The sequence below is a fragment of the Carettochelys insculpta genome, chromosome 2 (genome assembly GCF_033958435.1).
Source record: "Carettochelys insculpta isolate YL-2023 chromosome 2, ASM3395843v1, whole genome shotgun sequence".
Taxonomy (NCBI): domain Eukaryota; kingdom Metazoa; phylum Chordata; order Testudines; family Carettochelyidae; genus Carettochelys; species Carettochelys insculpta.
This window is the reverse complement of record NC_134138.1, coordinates 83,153,265-83,164,068: the sequence shown is the minus strand read 5'-3', so window position 1 is coordinate 83,164,068 and position 10,804 is coordinate 83,153,265. Positions and strand designations below refer to the sequence as shown.

At 52.1% G+C, this 10,804-nt stretch overlaps 1 long non-coding RNA gene across 2 annotated transcripts in view; it reads right to left on the bottom strand.

Moving 5' to 3' along the window:
* Positions 1-1,159: 1,159 nt before the first annotated feature.
* LOC142008579 (uncharacterized) overlaps positions 1,160-10,804 on the bottom strand; it is a 30,571-nt gene continuing 20,926 nt past the window's right edge. For both annotated transcript variants that reach the window (XR_012644179.1, XR_012644180.1), the window contains exon 3: positions 1,160-2,842. This is a non-coding gene — a long non-coding RNA (uncharacterized LOC142008579). The remainder of the gene's footprint in view (positions 2,843-10,804) is intronic.

The following is a 10,804-nucleotide window of genomic DNA, read 5'->3' as shown; positions in this document are numbered from 1 at the left end:
TAGCGCCCTACTTTGACGCTCAATGTCGAAGTAGGGCACATGTAGACGATCTGCGTCCCACAACAGCGAAATAGTGGGGTCTGCCATGGCGGCCATCAGCTGAGGGGTTGAGAGACGCTCTCTCCAGCCCCTGAGCTCTATGGTCGCCGCGTGCAGCAGCCCCTTAAAGCTCCCCGCCCCCTGCGTTCCTGTGCAGGAAGCTGAGAGCACGTGCAGGGAGCAGCACGGCCACGTGCTCAGCCTGCACGCCCGCAGCAGCCGCAGCCCAACACCCCGCATCGATGGCAGCCAGCCAGCCCCCCAAGCGCCCCCAGGGCACGCCCCCCAAGGCTGGCAGGCTGGCAGCCAGCAGGGGAAGAGGCAGCGGGGCCCCTCCTGGACGGAGGCTGAGATCCGGGACCTGCTGGGGCTCTGGGGCGAGGAGGAGGTGCTCCAGGTAATGGGGAGCAAGAGGCGGAATGTGGATGTGTTCGCTCGGCTGGCTGAGGGCCTGGCTGCCCAGGGTCACCCTGCCTGCACTCCTGACCATGTCAGGAGTAAGGTTAAGGAGCTGTGGCAGGGTTATGCCCGGGCCCAGGATGCAGCCAGCCGATCTGGGGCTGCCCCCGTCACTTGCCCCTTTTACAGGGAGCTCAGGGCCATCCTGGGCCCCTGGTACACCTCCTCCCCCCCGGCCACTCTTGACACCTCGGACGATGAGCCCCAGCAGGCCCCGGAGACGGAGTCCGCCCCAGAGGCAAGCCCTGCACCCCAGGGGCACCCCCAGGAGCCCACCCCTGGGATGCTGGAGGAGGAAGAGGGGGACTCCTCCAGCGACGAGGGGCTCCGCATTGCCCTCCCATCCCGGAGCTCCAGCACGGCATCTGCCCAGTGGGTGTCCCCCGACCGTGGGAGCAGACTGTCAGGTATGTACGCCCCTGGTGCACACCCCTGGGGTTAAGGGGCGGGGACAAGAGACATGACCAGGGCCCTCCACATGCCCAGATGACCATGGCCCCAAGGACAGCAGTGGCATGTCCCTCAGAAGAGTGCATCAGCCCCTGCCCCCCAGTAGGACAGCGCCATGCCCCATCCCTGGGGATGGGGGGAGCGGAACCTAGGGTCCCCCGTGGGGAGGGGGTGGGACACCCAGCAGCAGCAGCAGCAGCATCTTCCGGGGACGGGGATGGGGAACCAGCAGCAGAGAGGTGGGGGGACAAGGGCCACGGGTCAGGGCCCAGACTAATGGCTGTCTCCACTCTTCTTCCCCCATGTTCCGCAGCTGCACCATCGGAGGGCCCGGAGAGCGCTGGCGAGGTGTCCGTTGTCCCAGAGAGCCCACCGGGGCCATCCCAGCAGGCCAGCCCCTCAGTGGAGCACCGACCAGCCCCAGGACGAGGCCGACAGCGGAGCCACCCGTGGACGGCCACGGACCCCCAGCTGCTCACGACCCTCCGGCGTCAGCTGGAGGTGTCAGAGCGGCGCCTGCGGGTGGAGGAGCCACGGCTGGAGCTCCAAGAGTGAGCACTGGCCTGGCTCCAGGAGGCTAGGGGGGCCTTCATGCGCACCTTTGAGCATATAGCGCAACACCTGGCCCCCCCTGCTGCACCGCCCGCCACTCTGCCCACCGCTCCACCTGCCGCTCCACCTGCCATCCCTCCACCGTCAGCCACCCTGGGGCCTGCCGCCAAGGGGGACCATGGGCCTGCGGACACCGTCCGGCCGTATTTGCTGGTTCTCCCGGCCCCCACCCAGCCTCGCCCAGGGCTCTGGCCGAGGCGAGGGTCGCGCCCTCCAACACTGGGTGCTGGACATTAGGGTGTGTGGCCAAGGACGTGACCTCCCCCTCCTTTGTACATATCCCCCATTTGTATATAGTTTTTGTTGGACCCCTGTTTTGCTAGCTGCCCCCCCATGTAAATAGTTCCCCCCTTTTTTTCTATGTTATTAATAAGAGGTTGCACTGTTTGGTTTGAAACATTTACATTTATTTCAAAGAAAAGTGTGGGTGTGTGTGTGCTCTCAGGTGCTCTGTGGTGTGGGCGTGGGGGCAGGGAGTGTTGTGGAGGATGGGGGCGTGAAGTGGGTGGCTCACCTGCAGCTGGCCCTGCCAGCGTTCACCCCGCAGCCTGGTCAAAATGGGCCTGCAGGGCCTCCCGGACCCGGAACCCCTCAGGGTCGACCTGGTGACTGGGGGCAGCGGGTGGCTGGACGTTGGCCCTGCCAGCCTCCACAGCCCAGCCCTGGAAGAAGTCCTCTCCCTTGCTCTCCACCAGGTTGTGGAGCGCGCTGCATGCACCCACAACCTGGGGGATGTTGGTGAGGCCTGCATCCAGGAGGGTGAGGAGACACCTTTGAGGAGGCCGAAAGTGCGCTCAACCACCTGACGCTCATGGTTCAAGTGCGTGTTGAACCGCTCCTGGCTGGCTGTGACATGGCCCGTGTAAGGGTGCATGAGCCAGGGCCAGAGGGGGTACGCCGCGTCTGCGACAACGCAGAGGGGCATGGTGGTGTCCCCCACAGAGATCTCCCTCTGGGGGATGTAGGTCCCCGCCTCCAGCCAGCGGCACAGGCCCGAATTTCTGAATACCCGGGCATCATGGGTGCTGCCAGGCCAGCCAACCTAAATGTCCAGGAAGCGGCCCCGGCTGTCCACCAAGGCCTGGAGGACCACGGAATGGTATCCCTTCCTATTGAGGAAGCGTCCTCCGCTGTGCTCCGGGGCACGGATGGGGATATGGGTCCCATCCAGAGTCCCAAAGCAATTTGGGAAGCCCAGGCTGGCAAACCCCGCGATGGCAGCATCCGGGTCCCCAAGCCGCACGAGCCTGTGAAGGAGCAGGGCATTGATTGCGCGGACGACCTGCAGGGGAAGGACATGAGAGAGCACCAGTGAGGGGTGTGCAGGGTGTGTCTGGCCCTCCACCCCCGGGCTCCCCTTCGGGGCTCCCCCCCGGGCTCCCGCCGCCAGGGCTCCCCCCCCAAGGGCTCCCCCCCGCCCCCGGGTCCTCTCACGTCTATGAGGACTGCCCCGACGGTGGCCTTGCCCACGCCGAACTGCTGCCCTACGGATCGGTAGCTGTCTGGAGTGGCCAGCTTCCAGACAGCGATGCCGACCCGTTTCTCGAAGGTGAGGACACGTCGCATGGCAGTGTCCTGGTGCCGTAAGGCAGGGGTGAGCCACTGGCAGAGCTCCAGGAATGTCTGCCAGCTCATCCGGAAATTCTGGAGCCAGCGGTCATTTTCCCACTCGCCAAGCACCAGCTGCTCCCACCAGTCCGTGCTCATGGGGTAGCTCCACAGCCAGCGGCGTGTGCCGGGGGGGTGGGGAGGGGGCAGCAGGGTCTGGGGCTGCTTCCTTATCCCCTGGGGGCAGCTCCTCTTCCACGAATAAAAGATGATCAGCTGCCTCCTGCATGGCATTGAGCAAGGCGAGCACTGCTTCTGCAGGGGCGGCTGTGTGGACCTCTGGCTGCTGCTGCTGCTGCTGCTGCTGGGGGTCCATGCTGCTTCCATAGGGTGTGCGTGCTTGTGGCTCTGCAGACCACGTGCTGTGCAGGCTGAGTGTGTCTGGGAGGGGCCCTTTTAGGGAGCGGCTAGCTGTTGCCCCGGAACTGCTAGTCCACCCTGTGACCCTGTCTGCAGCTGTTCCTGGCACCCTTATGTCGATGTGGGCCGCTATGGTGTGTAGACGCTCCCCTGCAGCGCCTACGTCGATGTGGTGCTGCCCAACGTCGGCGTTGAACATCAATGGCACCAGCCCTGGAGGATGTGTAGATGCTATTCATCGAAATAGCTTATTTCGATGTCGCTACATCGAGATAAGCTATTCGATGTAGCATCCCCGTGTAGACGTAGCTTCTCTCTCTCTAGCCTCCTAACCTTGCCTTATGTAATTAGCTATATGGCTTGCTAGCCCTAACATTTGTAATCAGTTTATTTACTATTGTAACTGTTAAATATACATTCACTACCCAAAAATAAATAACTTTCATTGTTAAACCGGTTGCTTCTCTCTCTTTTTCTTCCTCTATGGCTCACTCTTCCTCAGGGGTGTTGTTTTGGTTTCCCCATTCACTCTGCAACAATGCTTCTTGCACCAAAGCTAAAAGATCCCCATCGTGCCCAGAACTCCTCTGGGGTTTGCCCATCGAGTGGGTTACTAGTAGGATAGGAACAAAGAGAAAGCCGTGCTAGTCTATATACTATCAAAACAAAAAACCAGTCCAGTAGCACTTTAAAGACTAACAAAATAATTTATAGGTGATGAGCTTTCATGGGACAGACCCACTTCTTCAGATCATAGCCATACCAGAACAGACTCAATATTTAAAGCACAGAGACCCAAAAATAGTAATCAAGGTTGACAAATCAGAAAAATTATTATTAAGGTGAGCAAATCAGAGAGCAGAGGCAGAGGGGCAGAAGTAGCAGGCAGGGGGGAGTCAAGAATTAGATAAAGCAAAGTATGTAAAAGAGTCCTTATAATGAGCTAGAAAATTGCCACCCCGGTTCAAACCACGTGTTAATGTGTTGAATTTGAATATAAAAGAGAGTTCAACAGCCTCTCTTTCCAAACAGCTGTGAAAGTTCCTTTTCAGTATAACACAGACTTGCAGGTCATTAACAGAATGGCCCACTCCACTAAAGTGCTGGCTGACAGGTTTGTAAATCAGGGGTGTTTTTATGTTTTAGTAGAATGATCGTGCTGTAAAGCTGGGGACTGGGGAGAGGGTGCTTAACCGCGGTGGCATATGATGGTGGCAGCTGAGAGTGCTGTTTAACCCACTGAGTCCCAGGGCACATAAGGGCCACAGCTGGGCACTGCTGTGCAACCCAGGCCGCTGAATACAGGGAGATATAAGGTGTGAGCCTGTAAGTGCTGATTAACCAGTCCATTCAGAGAAGCTCTGGTTCTGTTTTGTGTGTGCATGCATTGACGCGGCAGATAGGAATGAGCAGATAGGAATAAGGGGACTTCACAGTAGGCGGGGTCCTTTTGAAAAGGAGCCCCGTCAGGACGAGATGCGCGGCGGCGAGCCACGTCAATTTCGAAGTGCCGCAGCCGACCGCATGCTAATGAGGCACTGAATATGTATTTCAGCGCTTCATTAGTAAACTTCGAAATGGCCATTTGCATGGCCATTTCAAAGTTTTGGGCTCATGGCCATTGTGTGAAATAAAAAGTGCATATTTGAACTTAGAAATGTTTGCAATGATTAAAATGTTTTATAAGACCGGGTGCTTGCGAACAGGAGGGAGTTTTGAGAGGCTCTCCTGGAGGAGGAGAAGGAAGGAGCAAACTAAGCACCTTGGGGTAAGTGGCTGCTTGTGTTTGGGGGTTCTGGGCTTGTGTTTGTTTGTTTGTTTGGAGTGCTGAGCTGAGTGTTTGTTTGAAAGGCCGTGTGCTCAGGCAGGCAGTTGGAAGCTGTGAGTCTTGATTAGGTTTGAATTGAAACACTGTGTGCTGATTGGCTGAGCTGTAGGCAGAGGGAGGAGCTATCAGGGAGGCCGAGCACTTAAACCCCGCTAGTAAGCGACCAGGGAGCTTTGCGACTGGGTGCTTGCGAACAGGGTGAGTGCTAACAGGAGGGAGTTTTGAGAGGCGAGTTGAGAGGGGGAGCTTGGAGGGAGCCAGTGACTTCTATTGCCCGTAAACTTAAATCCTTTATAACAACCTCTATCTGAAACATTTAATTAAACCCTCATATATAATTAGAGTAGGAAATGCAGGCAGAAGCCCAGCAGCAGAGTGGGGGCTATCCTGTTTATTGTGTCGAGTGCAATATGTATGACTACCTACCCTGTGGGCGGGTGGCGTATGTGTGCGCTCGATGCAAGGAGCTCCTGGCCCTCAGAGACCGAGTGCATGCTTTGGAGGCCAGGGTGGTTGAACTGGAGGAGCTAAGGAAGGCAGAGGTGTTTGTTGATGAGACTTTCCGGGACATAGTAGGGCTGTCCCACCTCCAATCTGACAGTCCTGATGCTGTTACGGAGGATGAAAGGCTCAGGGAAGGAGAGCAGTCAATGGGAGCAGAGGGAAACCATCCCGTAGTTGGGACCCTCCTTCCAGAGGGTGCTATGGTATCCTCTCGCGCCGAGGATACTTCTCCAGGGGAGGGAGCACCAGCTGTTAGGAAGAAGCAGGTTTTACTAGTGGGGGATTCGATCATTAGAAATATAGATAGTTGGGTTTGTGATGACTGGGAGAACCGTATGGTGACTTGCCTGCCTGGTGCGAAGGTTGTGGATCTCTCGGGGCATCTAGACAGACTTATGGGCAGTGCTGCGGAGGAGCCGGTGGTCGTGGTACATGTCGGTACCAATGACATAGGGAAGGGTAAAAGAGATGTTCTGGAGGCCAAATTTAGGTTACTAGGAAAGAGACTGAAATCCAGAACATCTATGGTGGCATTCTCTGAAATGCTTCCAGTTCCACGCGCAGGGCCAGATAGACAGGCGGAACTTCAGAGTCTCAATTCGTGGATGAGACGATGGTGTAGGGAAGAGGGGTTTAGATTTATTAGGAACTGGGGACACTTTTGGGGTAGGGGGAGCCTATACAGGAATGATGGGCTCCACCTAAATCAAGGTGGATCCAGACTGCTGGCATTAAACATTAAAAAGGTCGTAGAGCAGTTTTTAAACTAAGAGGTGGGGGAAAGCCGATTGGTGCGGGGGAGCACGTGGATCGGACGGAGACTTCTCTTACACAAGGCTCCATAGATAGGATTCCCTAGAAGTTAGTCAGATAGGGAACGTGGGAAATAATATATGGGCAAGATCAGATGTGAAACAATCGCATATAAAAAAATCCAAGGCGTCTGTGAAAGGCGCACATATAAATAGTGGTAGTTTTTTAAAGTGCTTTTACACAAATGCTAGGAGTCTGTCTAATAAGATGGGTGAACTGGAGTACCTCATATCAAAGGAGGAAGTTGACATAATAGGCATCACAGAAACATGGTGGAATGAGGACAATCAGTGGGACACTATCATACCGGGATATAAATTATATCGGAAAGACAGAACAGGTCGTGCGGGTGGCGGAGTGGTACTATATGTGAAGGATAACATAGAATCAAATGAAACAAAAATCCTAAAGGAATCAAAATGTTCCATAGAATCATTATGGATAACAATTCATTCCTCTAATATGAATATGGCATTAGGAATGTATTACCTACCACCTAACCAGGACAGTGATAGTGATGCTGAAATGTTAAGGGAGATTAAAGAGGCTATCACAATAAAAAACACAGTAATAATAGGAGATTTCAATTATCCCCATATTGATTGGGTACATGTCACCTCAGGACGGGATTCACAGATTAAATTTCTTGATGCCTTAAATGACTGCTTCTTGGAGCAGCTAGTACAGGAACGCACAAGGGGAGAGTCAATTCTCGATCTAGTGCTGACTGGAACGCAGGATCTGGTCCAAGAGGTAACTGTTACTGGACGGCTTGGAAATAGTGACCACAATATAATAACTTTTAATATTCCTGTGGTGGGAAGAACACCGCAGCGGTCAAACACTCCGGCATTTAATTTCAAAAAGGGGAATTACACTAAAATGAGGAAGCTAGTTAAACAGAAACTAAAAGGTAGAGTAACTAAACTGAGATCCCTGGAAGCTCCATGGAAACTGTTTAAAGACACCATACTAGAGGCCCAACTTAAATGTATACCCCAAATAAAAAAACACAGTAAGAGACCTAACAAAGAACCACCATGGCTTAACAGCCATGTTAAAAAGGCAGTGAGAGAGAAAAGGGCAGCTTTTAAAAATCGGAAGTCAAATCCTAGTGAGGAAAATAGAAAGGAACACAAACACTCCCAAATTAAGTGTCATAATGTAGTAAGAAAAGCCAAAAAAGATTTTGAGGAACAGCTAGCCAAAAATTCAAAAAATGATAGTAAAATGTTTTTTAAATACATTAGAAGCAGGAAGCCCGCTAAAAAAGCAGTGGGGCCCTTGGACGATAAAGATATAAAAGGAGCGATCAAGGAAGACAGTGCCATTGCGGAGCGATTAAATGATTTCTTTGCTTCAGTCTTCACGGCTGAGGATGTTACAGAGGTTCCTAAATCTGAGCCAGACTTTTTAGGTGACAAATCTGAGGAACTCTCCCAGATTGAAGTGACATTAGAGGAGGTTTTGGAGTTAATTGATAAGCTGAATAGTAACAAGTCTCCAGGACCAGACGGTATTCACCCGAGGGTTCTGAAAGAACTCAAATGTGAAATTGCGGAGTTATTAACAGTGGTTTGTAACCTATCCTTTAAATCCGCTTCAGTACCCAATGACTGGAAGACGGCCAATATAACGCCAATATTTAAAAAAGGCTCCAGAGGAGACCCTGGCAATTATAGACCGATAAGTCTAACATCAGTACCAGGCAAATTAGTAGAAACAATAGTAAAGAATAAAATTGCAAGGCACGTAGAAGAGCACGAATTGTTGGGCAAAAGTCAGCATGGTTTCTGCAGAGGGAAGTCGTGTCTAACTAATCTATTAGAATTCTTTGAAGGGATTAATAAACATGCGGACAAGGGGCACCCAGTGGACATAATATACCTAGATTTCCAGAAAGCCTTTGACGCGGTCCCACACCAAAGGCTTTTATGTAAATTAGGCGGTCATGGGATAGGAGGAAAGATCCTTTCATGGATCGGGAATTGGTTAAAAGACAGAAAACAAAGGGTTGGAATAAATGGTAAATTTTCACAATGGAGGCGGGTAACTAGTGGTGTTCCCCAGGGGTCGGTCCTGGGACCGATCCTGTTCAACTTGTTCATCAATGATCTAGAAAATGAGGTAAGCAGTGAGGTTGCAAAGTTTGCAGATGACACCAAGTTGTTCAGGACAGTCAAAACCAAAAGGGATTGTGAAGAACTACAAAAAGATCTCAGCAAATTGCGTGATTGGGCAGCAAAATGGCAAATGAAATTTAATGTGGGTAAGTGTAAGGTAATGCACATTGGGAAAAATAACCCAAATTACACGTACAACATGATGGGGTCAAATTTAGCTACGACAGATCAGGAAAGGGATCTTGGAGTTATAGTGGATAGTTCTCTGAAGACATCCACGCAGTGTGCAGCGGCAGTTAGTAAAGCAAATAGGATGTCAGGAATTATTAAAAAAGGGATAGATAATAAGACAAAAGATATCATACTTCCCCTATATAAAACTATGGTACACCCACATCTTGAGTACTGTGTGCAGATGTGGTCTCTTCACCTCAAAAAAGATATATTGGCATTAGAAAAGGTTCAGAAAAGGGTGACTAAGATGATTAGGGGTTTGGAACGGGTCCCATATGGGGAGAGGCTAGAGAGACTGGGACTTTTCAGTCTGGAAAAGAGGGGATTGAGGGGTGATATGATAGGGGTATATAAAATCATGAATGGTGTGGAGAAAGTGAATATAGAAAAATTATTTACCTTTTCCCATAATACAAGAACTAGGGGACACCAAATGAAATTGATGGGTAGTAGGTTCAAAACTAATAAAAGGAAATTTTTCTTCACACAGCGCACAGTCAACCTGTGGAACTCCTTGCCAGAGGAGGCTGTGAAGGCCAGGACTCTATGGCTACGTCTACACGTGAAGCCAACATCGAAATAGCTTATTTCGATGTAGCAACATCGAAATAGGCTATTTCGATGAATAACGTCTACACGTCCTCCAGGGCTGGCAACGTCGATGTTCAACTTCGACGTTGCGCGGCACCACATCGAAATAGGCGCTGTGAGGGAACGTCTACACGCCAAAGTAGCACACATCGAAATAAGGGTGCCAGGCACAGCTGCAGACAGGGTCACAGGGCGGACTCAACAGCAAGCCGCTCCCTTAAAGGGCCCCTCCCAGACACAGTTGCACTAAACAACACAAGATACACAGAGCCAACAACTGGTTGCAGACCCTGTGCATGCAGCATGGATCCCCAGCTGCGGCAGCAGCAGCCAGAAGCCCTGGGCTAAGGGCTGCTGCCCACGGTGACCATAGAGCCCCGCAGGGGCTGGAGAGAGAGCATCTCTCAACCCCCCAGCTGATGGCCGCCATGGAGGACCCGGGAATTTCGACGTTGCGGGACGCGGATCATCTACACAGTCCCTACTTCGACGTTGAACGTCGAAGTAGGGCGCTATTCCGATCCCCTCATGAGGTTAGCGACTTCGACGTCTCACCGCCTAACGTCGAAGTTAACTTCGAAATAGCGCCCGACGCATGTAGCCGCAACGGGCGCTATTTCGAAGTTAGTGCCGCTACTTCGAAGTAGCGTGCACGTGTAGACACAGCTTATTAGGGTTTAAAAAAGAGCTTGATAAATTTTTGCAGGTTAGGTCCATAAATGGCTATTAGCCAGGGGTAAAGTATGGTGCCCTCGCCTTCAGTACAAGGGCAGGAGATGGATGGCAGGAGATAAATCACTTGATCATTGTCTTCTGTTCTCCTTCTCTGGGGCACCTGGCATTGGCCACTGTCGGCAGATGGGATACTGGGCTGGATGGACCTTTGGTCTGACCCAGTATGGCCATTCTTATGTTCTTATGTTGACAAAGTTCAGCCATACACATTCCATTTATAAAGGAGGGCTTAGTGGCAGTGATCAGTACTGCCCCGCATAGGTCCTGGCCACTGCTTCACATATTCTGAAACAGAACAAGAATCTTCAGGAGGCAGTGTGGCCAGCCCTTTGAGCAGAGATATGAAGTGGCTCACAAATGATATTCTTCCTCTCAGTTAAGAAGCATCATTGAAGAGATCTGGTTGGAGGCTCATCATTCCTAGAGCATGAGTGGCCAAATTATGGCT